Raw genomic sequence first — 19,242 nt, 5'->3', positions numbered from 1 at the left:
CTATATAGTGCTGTAACAAAATAATATAAAGACAAATTATAAAAATATGTGAAAAGGCTTGACTTACATGAGATCGATAAGAACTACAGTCAAAAATACTGATTTGCAAGTTATCAACCGACGTTATAGACGATGCATGAAAACCATATGCAATGCCAAATTTAAATGATAGAAATTTTATGTATAAAATGTCAACTTAATACTATGAAAAGAAAAGTTCAATTTGTAATTTTGAAGACTATTATAGACAATATTTTGTCTCAAAAACGAGATTGATGGTAGAAGTACCTCCTGAAACCAGAGACCTGAAGGTGTAGAGTGATGGACACAAATTTGTGAAAATTGAAGAAAGAACTACAACAGTATCGGGAATGAAAAAAAAATCAGGAATATTTCCTAACAATGTTTAAACTTTACAATATGAAAGAACTAATATAAGAAAGAGTTTGAGCACGACTACTGTCCATCAGAGATCAAATGGCGCAGAGCTTAACAACCACAATGTATAGCATGGCTTTCAACAATGAGAAATTCAATTTATCCACAAAACGAATGAGAAATTTTCATCGGAACTATTGATTCAAATAAACCAAGGTAGTTTTCTGCATTAATAGGTTTAATTACAAGTTTGTTCCCATTCTGAAGGACGTGGTTGTACATACAACACATCCAAAGTCACTGTTTATACATGGTGTATGTATGTTAAGTTGTTTATCGTGTCATTACAACAGACACAACTCCAATTAAATACTGAAATGCCCCCTCGACAAATATTGTGATTGTGAATAATAAAAACAATTGAGTGAAAAATTGAATAAATCTGACCGATTGTGTAATCTCACCGATAGTACATGTAGCTGAACTTATTATATACAGTTGCAACACATTAAACATTCAACACGCTTAGAATTTTGTGATAAAGTACAAATGTATATTAAGTTACCATTGAAGGACGTACGGTAACCTACAGTTATGAGTTTCTGTGTCATTTGGTCGCTTGTGTAGAGTTGTCTCATTTGAAATAATACATCTTATATATAATACTCTACCTTGGTAATATAAACATGTTTGGTTTAGGTACTAAAGAGACATTTGATTTTTATGTTTGTCCGTTTTAATCAACAATGGAAATAACTCACGAATTAAATCGAGAAAAAAACATGCAGATTAATTAAAACGAGTCATTCATCTCTAAAAAAAACCAACAAATATCAAAACAAAAACTAATGATATAGTGTTGCATTAGTAACATATAGTCAATAACTGTAATTTATTCGTAAATACCAGTTGTACTTGTACGAGGCTGAGAAACAGGTGTAATGCGAACTTATGCTTTCATTAAAAGGATTTTTTTTTTGATTTAACATAACAGCTTATTTCAACAATCGAAACAAACTTTGTCCGATTTAAAACAAAAGTGTATAATTTGTCCTACGCTTCATAATTTTAAAGTGAACGCGAAAATTTCATTCAGTTTACATACAAGTAGTTATAACATTTGACACGGTTTTAAACGTTTGAGCTAAATATATTCTATGAATAGCTGTTTAAACTTAAATGTAGAATAGTAAATTATGCTGCATTATTGATGGTTATTGTGGATTAACGATTAAACATAAAAAACAATACAAGTGCAGACTTAACATGCTTACCGGATAAAACAAATGCAATGATTTAATTCTAATTCAAACAATATAATCATGTGCAAATAAATTTTGTATAGTGTGTATAGTGGAGCGTCATTTTTCATTATTATTTAATACAAAAGGTGTGCTAACCTGCTTGTCAAACTTAGATTTACGAATATCCATTGATGAACGGGATAAAGAGTCGATCAGGGTAATAATTTCCAACTTAACTTGAATATCGAACCGACAACTAGCAGCCGGTTGGATATATATCGAATATCGAATAACGAACCGGCTGCTAACTTCACATACATGCTTATTTTCTGTATTTTTAATCCTAAAAACAATAAAATTTATAACGTAAGTGTGACGTCATCAGAAAACACATTAAATTTTGTGCTTTTAATCTATATTTTTTTACTTAATGCATTCGCAAAAATCATGTGCAAATTAGAAACAGATGTCAAAGATTTTGTTTTCTTGGACAAAAACCGTGCCTTAATTCCTACACTGCCAACTGAAACTTTGCATAAGGACAGAGGTTTGCATTTGATACAGTTCATCAAAGGACTTCTCAATGAGTTCTCAAAAAGGTTCTTAAACCCGTTCAAAAAAGAATGACATTCTTTCTGAACGAGACAACAAATTTAACGTATTTAACAATTTAACTTCTGACCGGACATATGTATACTGTGGATTCATTTATTTTCGTGGGTATCAATTTTCGTAGATCACTAAAAACTTGCCTATTCGTGAATTTTAGATTTCGTTGTTTTGACGATCTCTGTGTATCAAGCCTATTGAAAATATGATATTCGTTGAACATTTGAATTCGTGGAACATCTGTATCCACGAAACCCACAAAAATTGGTATGCACTGAATAATAATAAATCCACAGTAACCTACACAGCCAAACGGAAGTCCCAAATTAACAAGGGTTTTACTGCCAGCCAGAAGTAGACCTGTGGTGATATAGGGTATATTTCTACTCCCTATTCTAGTCAACATAGGGGTAGACTGACAACCAACATTTCAATTTTTTCACCCTATTAATTTCAATTAATACTTAAAAAGTTTGAATTATATTCCCTTATTTCGTTAGTTTCTATCAATGTTATTCAACATATCGTTTTGCTTAATTCTCGTTCTGCTTTTCGATTACTGTCATTCGAACAAAGATAGCTAAAATAACAGAAAATATAGTTTTGTTAATTTTCATCTTGCTTTACGAAAATTTCCAGGGTATGATTTATATCTAGATTTTAGGAGGGTTGGTATCCCATAAACCTGTTTAACCCGCCGCAATTTTGCGCCTGTCCAAAGTCAGGAGCCTCTTGTCTTTTTTAGTCTTGTATGATTTTTAATTTTAATTTCTTGTGTATTATTCGGAGTTTAGTATGACGTCCATAATCACTGAACTAGTATACATATTATTTAAGGGGCCAGCTGATGGACGAGCACGGGTGCGGGAGTTTCTCGCTACATTGGAGACCCATTAGTGGCCTTCGGCTGTTGTCTTCTCTATGCTTGGGTTGTTGTCGCTTTGACACATTCCCCATTTCCTTTCTCAATTTTATAGATCTATTTGAGTCAACATTGTCAATGTGTGGACTGTCGATAATTCTAACTTCTTTGTCACTTTATTTCGAAAATGATATGAAGTTGTGTATATGTCACGGTCCAGGATTCAGAATTGTTAAAGACAAATAACTGGTGAGTTCGAATGCAATTCAGTTAAAGTTGGTCGTTTTTTTTCACAGTTTTTAATTGCATTTAAGAAATGCAAGGTTAATAATCATCTCTTCTATAAAACCATAGATAAGAAAAAATACTCTGACTTGTAATTAATTTTGAAACATATTGAAAAAAAATCCAACAATACTATATTTCTTTTAACCTCTGTTTTCACTATTTCACAATAAGTTATGCATACAAATTCACATTTAATGAGAGACAACTCCTATAATCTTAAAAAGATGTGAGAGATAAAAGCAGAGCTAGATTAATATTTTTAACATTTCTTTCTATAATGAAAAATATCAACGTAAATATTGTATTTTAAACAGCAGCAATTATAAATTTTTTGATGATATATGTGTGCATTTTATATTTCCTGCACCATGCTCTTTATCAGTGAAATCACATTTTCACTGCTGAGATACTATGAAATTTGTGATTCTGACCAACTGATTATTTAAATATACATTTTAAATGGCCGTGTTTCTATTACCCCTGGTGTAAATTTGGTATAAACTGTATAGACCCAAAACTTGAAAAACGGATAATTTATACGCGGGCGAATACAGAGACCTCTAGTTAATAACATTTTTTTTTTACCTTTTTCTTCATTAAATTAAAAAATAAATATTAGTGAAACTAAAGAGGTAGAGGACATCATATTTCAACAGATGTTTTCCTTGGCCTGTAACATTGACTTGTATGTCAATATAACTGACAGCTCTTATTTCTTGTCTCATTCTGTGCAAATGCATTCATTTATTTTCTGGCAAATATAACATACATTTGTTATCTTTTACAGATAGAAACGGTCATTTTAAGTTTAAACAGATCTTTATACAATGACTAATGCTTTGCAAAGTTACTTGCAGATTTAGTAAATTTTCACATTTATTCCGCCCGGCAGATTTAGTGCCTGTAGTGAGCATTTGTACCAGATGCACATTTCGTCTACAAAAGACTCATTTAAAAGTAACTGACTTGTTTATCATGTATCAATTCAATTCCCTATATCTTTATACACGTTTGGTTTTTTTGTTTATCTATTATACTGTTTATACTATTTCACTAATTCCTCAGCCAAGTATCCCTTTCTGCACCCATCGTTTAAACAAACAATTAATCAACGTGGGGTTCGTTTCATTTCAGTTCTTCATTGGGAAGAATCCCATTATGACGCCGAATGTTCTTGCATACCTCTGAATTTCCTATTGTGACAGCATAAAAAAGGTGACCATGTCTGATGACGTCACATAGAAAGAGCACATCTTTTTGCACATCATTTGGAAAGAAGGAAACAGTTTGCCTGATTTTTTGTTTGAAAGTCATTAGAGAAATAGATGCCACCACCTAATCGCGTGTAATACGATATTTATCCACTCTCGACAGTTAAATTCTAAATATGTAAAACGTTAGGCGAGCCTCGCGTTTTAAATTTTAAAATTTAACTGTCTAGAGTTGATTAATATCGTATCACACTCGATGCAGTGATAGAATCTATATTTATATCTGTCGTTCTAACACGATACAATTATAATACTTTACACTGAAATCTTTCTTTGCATTTATCATTACCTTTTTCATTGCTACTTATTCGTTTTTATGCATGCAATTATAGTTTTACTTTGTTTACATGTAGATGTGTCCTACCTGTAAAATTAAAATATTTGAAATGTTATATAATCAATACAGTACGATTCGTTTGTTTTCATATTGCATTGCCCGATTATAATCAGGTCGTGTCTTTATAATAGCGCGTCATTGATCATTGTTGATTAAGGTTATGCATCTACTTTTTTCTTGTATGATTTTTTTCTGTTACTTTATACTACTGGATTCCTAGAATCTAGATCATTAGATCTAATTTGATATAAACTAATTTTTGCAAAACGATTTTAGACTTGGTGTAATTTTGTTTTATGCAATGGTCTGAGTATCCTGTTGCAGTTAATAGCAGTCTTAATGTATTTGTTAGCAAAATCTATTGTTGATTACCTTTTGTTAAATGACAAAATTAAATAGAAAACCCGTTTTATGATTTATCGTTTTTTTTTGTATCAAAACCTTATTGTATTCATCATTTGTTGCATATCTTAGTATCGATTATTGGTTAACAGATCTAATACCAAATGATAGCCTATAGTATACAAAAATCGAAGATGGTGCTTATCTTTTAAATATATAGGTTGAAGACTAGAATAGAAATTTTAAAAAACACGCATCACTTCATTTTGTATATTTTGTAAATGCGTGTATATTCGCACGAAATATGAAATATGAAATTTTTGTGGATAACTGTGCTTTCTATAAAGGTATAGAACCACCAATTTAGGCTCGGTCGGAAAGAACATGCAAGAAAGTAGTACATATTTCAAACAAAAGAGTTCCTCCGCATAGCTGTATCTTTGTCAATAGGTGAGATATTTGTTTAGCTTTAGTATCAAATGAAAGCTTGGGGACTTTGGATCATTGTAGAACCCTTTTTGAAATAATAAAGAAGTATATAAAATCACAATAGGAGGGCACATTTTCCCTGTTGTTTAGATAAGAAGCACCGGTTTCTGTACTATCAAACTTCAGGCAACAAGTACGCTCTTATATGCAATTAAAGGTATAATGAATTTTTCAGCAGAAGTCAGGATAAGGTATAGTTTTGACATGAAATGACTGCACTTTGTTTGAATTTAAAACAACGTAGCAATTAATGCTTGAAACTGCAGAATGTAACATAGAAAGCAGTGGGCTTTATACCTAAATAGAGGACTATACTCTGTATTGTTTTTGTATATATGGAATATTTGAGAAGAACTGTACTCCTAATTAGAGAGTTATGCACTTTTATATCTAGATAAAATTTATGCACGATTTCACATTCTTATTAACGAAAAGATTGTTTGTTTTAAACTATTTTGCCTATAGTTTGTTGTAGTGCTGAATATTCACAAATACATGTACATTTTTATATTATAATCCCTTATGGTTTACTTTTATATGCCCGTATTATTTATTGTTCTGATATTTTTTTTTACAGATTCTACACGCTTGGCTACCACTGGAAAAAAGTTATATTTACTGTAACGAACCAAAAAGTATTATACTTGTATTTTGAAAAATTTCGAAAATGATGTGTTCAGAACTATTTTACTTTTAAGCAGCATCAGTGTATTGTGTTGCCTTGTTTTTAGGAGGATTCATACAAGAAAAAGTATCCGTTTCAGTTTTGAAAGCTTTTTTATTCCATCAACTGTTAACATAAGATTTCCCTCAACATTAATCCTCGCACGAAGATTTTCTGACGCTCATTCTGAAGTAGGAAAACGAATGTTGAGCAAACCTTTGAACCTGAAGACGCCTATTACTAAAGATGTTTTGTTAAAATTAGTTTAGCACTATACGGTATAAAAACATAATTGATTATCTCTGCGCACTTGTTACTTGAGTAATCTCGGGTTTTCTGGTATTTTTTTAAACAGATATAGTGAACTAGCTAAAATTCGGAATCTGATTTGGATTTTCAATTAAATATTTTGAAGAATAAAATTCCTTAAAGTAAAACTGATTTATCCAAGAGATGTTATTCAGTTATAATTTAGGAACAGACAACGAGCTTTTGTTAGATGTATGTCTATCCGTATCCATCTGACGAGTTAAGCCTATTTCAACTAATTTTTGTAGTTCGTTCTTTTGTTATACTGTGACATCACTGTCCTAGGTTAGGAGAAGGATTTTGATCCCGCTGACATGTTTAACCCCGTCACATTCTGACTCTCCTTGTTCTTGTTGCGTCCTTCATAGTCCTAGAATTAGAGTTTCGGCAGCTACTAATGAAACAGTTCTTGACGGCCTACTTAAAATTCAAAAGCGTTTGCCTACAGACAGAGCTAAGGACGGCTATATCAAGGAAAGCATTGAGCAACAAATATTGGTATCTTTAAATTTGGGTTTGTAATTTCCGAATTTTAAAATAACAACCTTTGCTATGCGATCTCTGTAACGAACGCAAAACCCATTTTCTTGTTTGTTGTTTATTTCATTTAGATCAGAAAATATTTATTTTAATACGAATGGGATGATTTAGAAAATAAATCTATGTTTTTGCGTTTCGTTGTCATTTAGGGGGTTTTCCTTACTTGAATTTTTTCCCGTAGTCTGTTTCTGCACGGGCGGTTTGGATTGAGGGTATATTAGGAATTTGTATGGGTATTGTCTATTAATGCAACGCTTGTTACAAAGTTGGAAAGGACGTGTAATAATTAAGTTTTCGTTATTTGCGTTATCTTCCCTCCCTACCTCTATTACTAGTGGTAGCTGTGTAGACTTAATACTTATGAAGTTATATTATATGTTGACATTGATACATATGTAACATCTTTATTGTTTTTGTTGATTTGTTCATTATATAAAATATGTGCGATCTTTGTAACGAACGCACAACCCATTTTCTTATTTGTTGTTTATTTTAGTTAGATCACAAAATATTTATTTTAGTACGAATGAAATGAGGTAAAAAATAATTATTTAGATTATAACACAATGTTGACTGCTGTACCCATATCTTTGAGAGTTTTACCCAGTGGCGGATGCAGGAATTTTCGAAAGGGGGGGTGCTAGCCCAGGGCAAAGGGGGGGGGTGCAAAACATATGTCCCGATTGTCCCGATTCAAATGCATTGATCGGCCAAAATAAAGGGGGGTGCGGACCCCCGGAACCCCCCCCCCCCCCCTCTGGATCCGCCACTGTTACCTATTATGTCTATTAGTTTTGTTCACACATCGTTGTCAATATGATGGAATTATATCTGACTGTTATACAAGTGAGAGGTATAGCTAGCAATAAAACCAGGATTGATCGCCATTTTCTACATAAGAAAATGCATGTACCAAGTTCGGAATATGACCGTTGTTATCCATTCGTTTGATGTGTATGAGCTTTTGATTTTGTCATTTGATAAAGAACTTTCTGTTTTGAATTTTCCTCGGTGTTCAGTATTTTTGTGATTTGTCTTTTTTCTATATAAATCCAAAAAGATAGTTCATTTTCCTACCGAATGTCAGTATTTTCTCTTGGCACAACATCTTTATACTACAAAAAAAGAAGCTTCGTGTAAAAACAAAATATAATAGTGCTAAAAGTTGCGTTTAGCACCGATCCATCAATCAAAATTAATCATAAATCGGACCAAACATTCTTATATATTCATTATGATATGATTCCTTATAGGCGAGTGTAATATTTGGAAAAGACGTCTAGTTAAGGACTTTAATGCACCCACCTAACACACGGCTAATTTCTTTTTTTAAATGAAAGAACAATGATTTATCTTTGATTTTTGCCCGGTCGTCACAAAATCGTACGGTGCAGTTTTTGTAAAATTGACGTTTATTTTAGAAATTAGTTGAAAATTATAAAATTACGACATGTTTTTCAAGCAAAGGAAACTAGTCGTATCTCTTCTTTTAGACAGAAAAATTAAGTGAATTAGATTCTTAAAATAATGAAAAACAATATTTACAACTGTAAGTCCGCATGCTTTTGCATTCCTTCTAAATTATTGACATTTTGTACGAAAATTTTCATAATCCCGACCTTTTCGGATCTACAATTAAATTTTTATTAAATGTTTTTGCAATCTATCCGTTTTAGATCACACCAAATTACTCATCAGTTATCGTTTTTTCATTCAAGATCAAGACTTTATATCAACGTTTCTTAAAATCACGAATTTCTGTAATTTTATGATGTTGGGTAAAATCACTATAATTTCCGGAATCCATTATCTATTTCGTTATCGTTTTTACTGAATATTTTAGTCGATTTCTGTGTACTTAATAGTGATATTAGAGTACGATAAATCATATTTAAACGGTTCTATTTCTATCTTTAACTTCAGTGTAGCTTAAATAGATATAAAATCGTCCGAAATAAAGATCAAATCAAAGTAAAACATAGTTTTTGAGTTCTGTAGAATTCACCCTTTTCTAAATAAGGAATCGTATCGGAAAATTGTAGAAAATCTTCCGAGTCGTGTCAAATTTTCACAGTCCAGTTCACAATGAAACCCTTCCTTTGCTAAAAGCAAAAAAAAAACTATCCATTTATTGACACAGATGGATAGTCTGTCATATATTTACTACATAGAAACTATGTAGTTAACACTTAAATGAAGATACAGTTGTATTGCCGCAGTGGGAAAACGAAAAGATGAAGTTAACAGAAGACTGGTCGATGAATATGAAAAAAATGAAAACATCCCATTTGAAAATACAAAATATCATAAGAGTTGCTATAAATATTTCAAAAGTAAGCACAACCTATCAACTTCTGTTTTGTCTGTACAAAGACTTTGTACTACATGTACCAATTCTACCGACCAGTAGATCTTCTCATATATCAACGAGGACAGTAGATCTACAACTCATTCTGATTTGTCTGTTTGTATATTTTGCAAATGTATAAAGCCTATAAGCAAGTTACACAACTTCATAAGGTATCCTCTGAGGAGCAAATTCAAGCTGTATTGAGTGTTACTACATATATCTCCTACAAGGATCTGATTTACAAAATAACTCATGATAATTTTACTATTAAATCTTTATACCATCGAGCTTGTATCGCTAAATACTTGCTACAAAATTTGAAATCAGAAATTAGAGAGCTATTTAGTTCTGAACATAAAACAGCTTTTACTAACATTTCGACGATTAAAGATGACGTGCCTGTACACAAGGAAGTATTCTTGTTAACAACTTTAATTACTTGATCAGTTAACCGGGCTTAATTTCTGCCCGAGAATCGCCGCCGAGAAAACTGCACAACATATTATCAGCTTCAACAAAAACTAAAAAACCATGGTCAATTGATAGTTACATGTATACAGCTTCAACAAGGCCAAGGTACATCCAATATTGTATACAGTAGCTCTATAATGTTGTCTTATGTCGTAAGTACCCGTTTAAAATGACTGTGATATTAATATTCGGTCTGTAAAATTTAAAGATCTGAGCAGTGACTGCGAAGCTGGTTGCAAGCACTTAGTGCAGCTACTTTACAGAAGCAGATATAGGGTAAAGTTGTAATCCAATCAGATGAATATTCATTATCTAAAAACATTTCACTGGATTATTCAATTGAAATTATGCCACCTGCTTTAAAAACACTTCTGTGTTGTCTTTTGGATGATGGCACATCTGCGGCAGTTGATAAAGCGTACGATATTCCTATTGACAAAGTTCTTAGATGTATGGCTGTAGTAGAATGTATATTATCTATAAATATTTTTTTTACTCTTTTTCATTTAGGTTTATCACTACAAATGCACCGTATTTATGGACACACTTTTGATAACTATTAACAAGTTTGACTGATCAGGAGATTAGAAACAATGAAAATAGGGCATACATTCTACATGGCATTATTTTTCTTCTGGGGGGTTAAAATTTTATCCAAGACAATGTCGTCCTAACTACAGAAACAATAAAAGATCTCCGTATGACTTTGGTTGGCTAAAAGGCAACATCGGTCCGGTATGATGTCATCCAACTTTCTACAAGATTTGATCTGTTCACGCATTGGTATAGGTATAGGGGGAGGGTTGAGAATTCCAAAAACATGTTTAACCCCGCCGCAATTTTGCGCCTGTCCCAAGTCAGGAGCATCGTGCCTTTCTTAGTTTTGTATGATTTTTTATTTTAACTTCTTGAGTATATTTCGAAGCTTAGTATGACGTCCATTATCATTTCAAAGTAGTACATGTTTGTTTAGGGGCCAGCTGAATAACGCCTCCGGGTTTGGGAGTTTCGTGCTATATAATATCGTTTTTTCCACATGATGCCAATTCAAGATGTGGTATGAGTGCCAATGAGACAAATCTCCATTCAAGTAACAATTTATAAAAGTAAACCATTATAGGTCTAGGTACAGTCTATAACACGGAGCCTTGGTTCACACCAAACAGCAAGCTATAAGGACCCCAAAAAATACTATTGTAAAACCATGCAAACTGGAAAATCAACGTTATAATCTATAAAAAGAAAGAAAAAAAAAACGAGAAAAGAAAAAAACACTTATAAACCACATCAACAAACGACAACTTCTGAACTTCAGATTCCTTACTTAAGACAATTCAAAGTAAATATTAAAATTTTGGCATAGTGGTTACATGTCATTTCATGTTGAATTTTTTCAAACTCTTCAGAATTTTACTTTGATCGAAAATCAAGTTTCAAGATGGTCTCATTTTTTTAGAAAAAAAGTTCTAATTAGAAATTTACGTAAAGGGAACATTTGTGATTGTGTTTTAGCTCACCTGGCCCAAAGGGCCAAGAAAGCTTTTCTCATCACTTGGCGTCCGTCGTCCGTCGTCCGTCGTTGTTAACTTTTACAAAAATCTTCTCCTCTGAAACTTCTTGGACAAATCAAATCAAACTTTACCACAATCATCATTGGGGTATTTAGTTTAAAAATGTGTGGGGTGGCCCGGCCAACCAACAAAGATGGCCGCCATGCCTAAAAATAGAACAAAGGGGTAACATGTAGATTGTTGCTTATAAATATAAAACCAAAGCATTAACAGCTAATCTGGCGGGGTAAAATTGTTTATCAAGTCAAGATCTATCTGCCCTAAAATTTTCAGATGAATCGGACAACCGATTGTTGGGTTGCTGTCCCTGAATTGGTAATTTTTAAGGAAATTTTACCGTTTTTGGTTATTATCTTGAATATTTTTTATAGATAGAGATAAACTGTAAACAGCAATAATGTTCAGCAAAGTAAGATATACAAATAAGTCAATCAGACCAAAATGGTCAGTTGACCCCTTAAGAATTTATTGCTCTTTATAGTCAATTTTTGACAAATTTCATAAATTTTGTAATTTTTTGTAAATTATTTACAAAATATTTTCCTCTGTTACTAATGGACCAAGTTCATTATAGATAGAGATGATTGTAATTTGCAAGAATGTTCAGTAAAGTAAGAACTTCAAACACATCACCATCACCAAAACACAATTTTGTCATGAATTCATCTGTGTCCTTTGTTTAATATGCTCAAAGACCAAGGTGAGTGACACAGGCTCTTTAGAGCCTCTAGTTAAATGGAGTAGAGGTATGATAACACTAGAGTATTGATTTGTCACTGTAAAAAGAAAAAGGCTCAGGGACTAGAAGCAAGTTAAATGTATCTAGCTTATTGTAATTATCAGACATCAAGTTATAACAGTGTCCATATATTATATCAGCTATCAGTAAGGACCTTATGGAAAATAAAACGATTTTCAATCAGACAGTTCTATTAATATATATATATTAGTCTTAATATTTTCATTAGAAGAAATTACAAATGTTTATATGTATAAAATATAGGTTTATTTTTAGACATTATTTTGTTTGTAGAGATAACTTACTTTTGTTCCAAAATGCAAAAGAAATTGTAGTTTTTCGTTAGTAAGATGTTGACCTTGTAGAACTCCACATGCGGGGTATCGGCTATGCTTGACACGGGATGGCTTTTTAGAAGCAAAGACGATAATGATTAGTTCAAGCATCAAAATTTCTTTTCAGAGAATTGTTAGTACCAAAAAATGTATTGCACGGAAGGAACCGAACCATAATCTATTTCCAGCAAGCAGAATCAGACGTTTTAAGTGCTCTGTTTGCTCACACACCTCTCCCTAGTATTATATGTTGTAGTTTTTGAGGCTTCATATGCAAGGTTTAGGATAAAAACATACCTTTCCCGTATTGTTGATTATGAATTAATTCCTAACATGGACTTTACCCAAATGCCAGATTCTTAATTATATATATATATTATATCGGTGTCCGTTATGTCAGTATTAAAAGTGTGTTTACTTCAAATTTCACCAAGATTATTTTAACGAGCACTTCAAGCATTAAAAAATAAACAGGCTTTTACTACCAATTTCACAAGTGTATTTTGACGTGCAATTTAAATGTGACCTACCGAATAAGACTATTTACCGGATTTGTTATCTCAAAAGCAACACGACGGGTGCCACATGTGGAGCAGGTTCTGCTTACCCTTCCGGAGCACATGAAATCACCCCTAGGTTTTGGAGAGGTTCTTGTTGTTTATTCTTTAGTTTTCTATGTTGTGTCATGTGTACTATTGTTTGTCTGTTTGTCCTTTTTATTTTTAGCCATGGCGTTGTCAGTTTAATTTCGATTTGTGAGTTTGACTGTCCCTCAGGTATCTTTCGTCTCTCTTTTAAAGATATCTAAAGAGCGCAATAAAAACCATACATCGAAGAGTTTTATGTGACGTATTAAACAAAATTCTGACGACAAACACGTGAATCAATGAATGTGTTTGTATGTGGATAGATGTTTTTTTTTGTGTTCTGTTAAATTGTTCCTTCTAAAATTGTTACACAGTGATGACTGCTGTACCCATATTTTGACTATTTTATTTATTATGTCTGTTTAGTTCACGCATCATTGTAAATATAACGGAATTTAATAACACTGTCATCAAAGTGAGAGGTTTCGCGCTTTAAAACCAGGTTTAATCCACCATTTTCTACATTCGAAAATGCCTGTACCAAGTCAGGAAGATGACAGTTATTGTCAATTCGTTTTTTAAGTGTTTTGTCATTTTATTTTGCCATGTGATTATTGACTTTACGAACGGATTTTCCTCTTGTGTAAAATATAAAATTTTTGAATACTTTTGTTTATTCTTTTATTTTGTTAAAACGACTTTTATCTTAACAGTTTACGTATATGTGTTTAAAACTAGAACAGTCAAACACACTTTAATTAGAAATATTAATTACAAAAAATCAGATTCAGTAACTTTAAATAGTGGATTTTCTATATTGTCTTTTCAAAAGTTACATGTACAAATATCGACTCACAAAAATAGTTTCCCTCTAAAGGAAACATTGTAGAAATGCATTTAAACACTTTTCAAGAATCTCTGATCGTATACGTATCAACTCACCTCTAACTTCAGTGATTTTTGTCAGATCTTTTTATCATCTTACGAATGTAAACTGAAAGTCTTGTGGGTTTTACAGCTCCAGGATAACTTTCGTTATCTGTAATTGACAATATATTAATCGAAAATGGACAGTTGGTCATTTTGATGTACCTTATAATGTGATATGTAACGCCCGTTTACTCTTAAAAAATTAGAAGTCGCGCCATTTTAGCGTTAACATGGAGATAAACGCGAAAGTAAAAGCTCATCTATTTGTTATGTCTACTGAATTGTCGGAATAAATTGACCGTTACTTAATTTTGTTTCAATGATGTCAACATAAGGACATCATTCGTAAATATAACTCAACATGCAGACTTCTTATACGCTCAGGTATTTTACATCCAATTTTTAATGGAAATATTCTTTAAAAAGCACAAAAATGTCAGTATTCAGCTCAGAAGCTAACAAAACCTTTAAATATACTTATTAAGAAGGGATATAGTTCCGATACTGTTGTCAGGTCATTAAAGATTGCATATTTTGGCGTTTATATTGATTCACTTATAGGGTCTTTGCATCGGAACTTAACACATTTATTTAAAAACCAGTTGTTTGCATGACACGGGTTATGTTCTTCTCATATATGTTATGATGGTATGATACTGAACCCCTTACGGGAAGGATTGTGCCTGATATTCATATGATGAATACGTAATCTTTCAATCAGTTTAATTGAAGTCTGGAGCTGGCATGTCAGTTAACTGCTAGTAGTCTGTTGTTATTTATGTATTATTGTCATTTTGTTTATTTTCTTTGGTTACATTTTCTGACATCAGACTCGGACTTCTCTTGAACTGAATCTTCATGTGCGTATTGTTATGCGTTTACTTTTCTACATTGGCCAGAGGTATAGGGGGAGGGTTGAGATCTCATAAACATGTTCAACCCCGCCCCATTTTTGCGCCTGTTCCAAGTCAGGAGCCACTTGCCTTTGTTAGTATTGTATTGTTTTTAATTTTAAATTCTTGTATACAATTCGGAGTTTAGTATGGCGTTCATTATCACTGAAGTAGTATATATATTTGTTTAGGGGCCAGTTGCATGACGCCTCCGCGTGCGGGAATTTCTCGCTGCATTGAAGACCTGTTGGTGACCTTCTGCTGTTGCCTGCTCGTTGGTCGGGCTGTTGCCTCTTTGACACATTCCCCATTTCCATTCTCAATTTTACACACTGTTATAGTCACTACACTGTCCTCTTGTTGAAAGTTTGTATTTTAGATTGTTTCACCATATCTTTGTAGATCTGCTCCTTTCTGTGTTTTATTTGTTGAAGGTTTGTATTAATCTCTAAGTACTTAGTCTGCCTTTATCAATACAAATTTGCCGTTGTAATATAGCCACATCGGCTGAAAATAGTCTAAAATATATACAGAAAAACAAACAAACTAACAAATTGTAATCGATGCATCTCTACAAAATTCTCATGTCTACATATATGTACATTTTGTAACATGTTTAAAAAAAAGATCAGGCTTCTGTTAAATCGTTTCTCAATATTTCTTGTTGTCTTTTTTAATATGCTATTCATAAGCGTACAATAATTTAAAATGATTTGTTTACGTGTACAAATAGCCTTTGGATGTTTTACATGTTGTCAACATGATAAGGGGCGCATTTCTTTCTATCCAAAATTTTTTAAACGTTGTGTCCCGTTTGTTGTTGTTTTCTAAATACTACAAAAGTAGAAACAAATACACCGTTTAAGGTAGATACATGGTATACCGCCATCTTGGATTGTACAATCACAGTAAAAAATCGGTCTAGTTATTTGCCTAAATATGCAAATTTGGAGACAGATTTGCAATTTAAAGGTTAGACTGTTTTTATTATATTTTTGAAAAGAGCATATTAAAATCTTCATTTTAGTACTGCAACCAGAGTTCATTTTTTAAAACGTTAATGGTCAGGAAGAACACACACCTAAATTATATATCGATGGAAAGAAGAAAACGGGTACAATAAGAAAAGTTGGGTCGTAAAAATCCAGCGTGGTCACAATTTTGTGAAATTGAGGTCAAAGGTCAGACCTGAAAATATCAATATTTCAACCACAAGGAGAAATATTTTGATATTTATTCAATAGAATGCTACAAAAACGTTTCAATCATAAGCATATGCTATAAACGATGTTAAAACGACAAATTTGACTACTTATATGAAGAGCTGCCATTACAAAATGGCGTCGATTTGGAACCTTCTGATTTTTTTCCATTTAAGACATAGCAAAAGAAGAAGTGGCCTTGACCTTTTCACTTCCATAAACTTTCATATTGTGTATAGTATTTCACTATAGTATATTACAGAATTATTTTCTAAAGTATAAAACACCAGTTTATCAAATTATTTCAATATTTTTTCTATCTTTTGCAAAAAACAAAATTCAAGCGCTGAAACAGTGTTTTTAATTTTGCATCTTAAAGGTTGTGTATTTTGTGAAAATTAGTATCTAGTTATAGATAAATACATATTGTGTATTTGCAAAGTCTGGACATAGCAGTTATAACACAAAATATACTATAGTCACCCGAGGCGAATGCAAGGTTTAAAAAAAATGAGTGTAAAACAAAGTCAGTTTGGTGCATGAACATTTTTTTAGTGGGATAATCCTGGTAAAAAAGTTAACTCATTAATTTTTTAAGGGAAGGATGAAAAATTATACAATGCAATGCCAATTTTCTAATGTTGTAATTCAAAATCAGTCATGATCCTTTTATAAATTTTAAAAGCGACAGACAATAGCTCAAGTATTCATAAAATAGCGACATGAATCAATCTCTTAGTCATCATATGCGGATTCAGTACGCGTATTAGCATTACAAGACACTTCCCTTTTTTATAAGAACAAGTTCGGCGCAGGACAGAGTTTGTTTAAAGCAAACGCAGTTTTTTAGTACAAATGCTATCTGGAGCGTAAATACCGTCATGATTCGGTCAAACTCGTCAGATATAGTCTTACCTTTGCATAGGAAACACAAAAGAAATGCGAGTACAAAGTTTCGATCAATGTTCGTGACCCATATTCCCATATGCATATGCATGATGTATCTGCACTGCCAATCCCAAATGTAATGGGGCGAATGTTGCTACAGAAACGATTGATTTAGTAATAGCCATACATTAACGAATTTTTGTTATCTTTAGGGACAATATACGGTTCAGAAACGCCTTTGTGTTATTTTTCATCAATTTTATTTAAAACTAACAAATGAACTTTTGAACCTAGGCTCCGTGTTGAAGACCGGACCGTGACCTATAATGGTTTACTTTTATAAATTGTGACTTGGATGGTGTGTTGTATCATTGGCACTCATATCACATCTTCCTATATCTATTAAAAAGCTATGCTGGCATCATTTCCATAGAAATACCAAAACGAGGACATAGCTCATAAGAGCACTGGTGGCAGGGTGAAGTAATTGTTCTCCTTATCATGTATCCTTGATATTTTCAGACACACCTTGGTGTAATTCTGAAAGTCTTAACATAGACTTCAATTTTCCGGCAGCAGATATGGCATCCCCTAAATTGAGTTCAGAGCTAAACTCTATATTTAATATCCATTGGCCCCACTGTGTCTGAATTGTAAGGTGTCACAATGTCTAGTTAGTTCTGGAGTTTGGCAGTTGTTTGGTAAGCATCAGAGACAATCTTGGGTAAAATTGATCGGTATATATAGAGAATGTGCTACATGAGAAAGGCTTTTTCTTACGGAAGAACAAATCACATCACTAACAATCGTTATTAATGAACTGACAGAAAGATCAAATTCTAATTTTTCAGTAACTGTTTTACTTAATTGCCTAGGTGTTGACTTCAATAAGTACTTGGTTATGCATGGATAAATGATTACTTACATTAATAAGCACAACTTAAAAGACTGTCAACACGTTTAGAGGACTCAGTTTTGTGTAGTTTTCTGGGGTTCTTTTAAAGGTTTTTCTTTTACACAAAAACCCTGTTTTCATATCCAAACTACAAGGAAGAAACTGAGCGCGAGATCGTATAAAAGTGTCAGGTTGTGAGGATACATGTCGATCAGTTTGATCACATATATGAATTTCTGATGTTTCTAATTTAAAGTTCCCCAAGGGTGACTGGGGAAACGAAATATGGTCACTTGGTTTTCTTCCGACCGGCAGTAAAACGAAGTGGGGCGTCCGTTTGACTGTGCGTGATGTATCAAGTTCACAGGGACGTTAAATCCGATGCCTCGTGAAAAGGGAGTGTCACGTTCTTTGCACGTTAAAACCCTTGCATCAACTCTTTGAGGGGTCCGTAGGTGGCATCATGCAATGGAAAATTTCTGTCCCAGTCCAATATACCATCATTTTCCAGTGGCAGTCTAAATTTTCCCGATCCGTGATCAACCCCAAATTCTCTATTATGACAAAACCTACCTATTGTTGTTATTGTTAACTTGTTCTCGTCCTGAACATGCATGAAATATTTGCCAATGGACGTTAAGCAACCAACAATCAATCAATCTAATTTAAAGACGCACCAATTTTGCCTTCTGGTGCAAGTATCATAACATCACTGATGATTCGCCCACGGAAAGCAGAATATCAAGAGAAGTTGGGTTTAGCATCACCTTGTCACACACCAAATCTCTGCGAAACTTCAATAGTACTTTTCCCCCGACCACTTGCATGCATATTAATTGCTCTGAGGGTAAATATTGACATACAATGTTTTTTCACACAATGTCAACTATAGTCATTATCCGGAAAAACGTCTTATCCGATATATAAAGTCAAAATTTTATTAACAAAAATATAACTTATTTACAGAAAATACACGAAAGAACTACTATATATATTCAAATCACTCAAAAATAAATTAACTTCTCCTACAAAATCTACGTAATTACAT

Source organism: Mytilus galloprovincialis, chromosome 10, assembly GCF_965363235.1.
Source record: "Mytilus galloprovincialis chromosome 10, xbMytGall1.hap1.1, whole genome shotgun sequence".
In the NCBI taxonomy this organism is placed as follows: Eukaryota; Metazoa; Mollusca; class Bivalvia; order Mytilida; family Mytilidae; genus Mytilus; species Mytilus galloprovincialis.
This window is presented reverse-complemented; position numbering follows the sequence as displayed.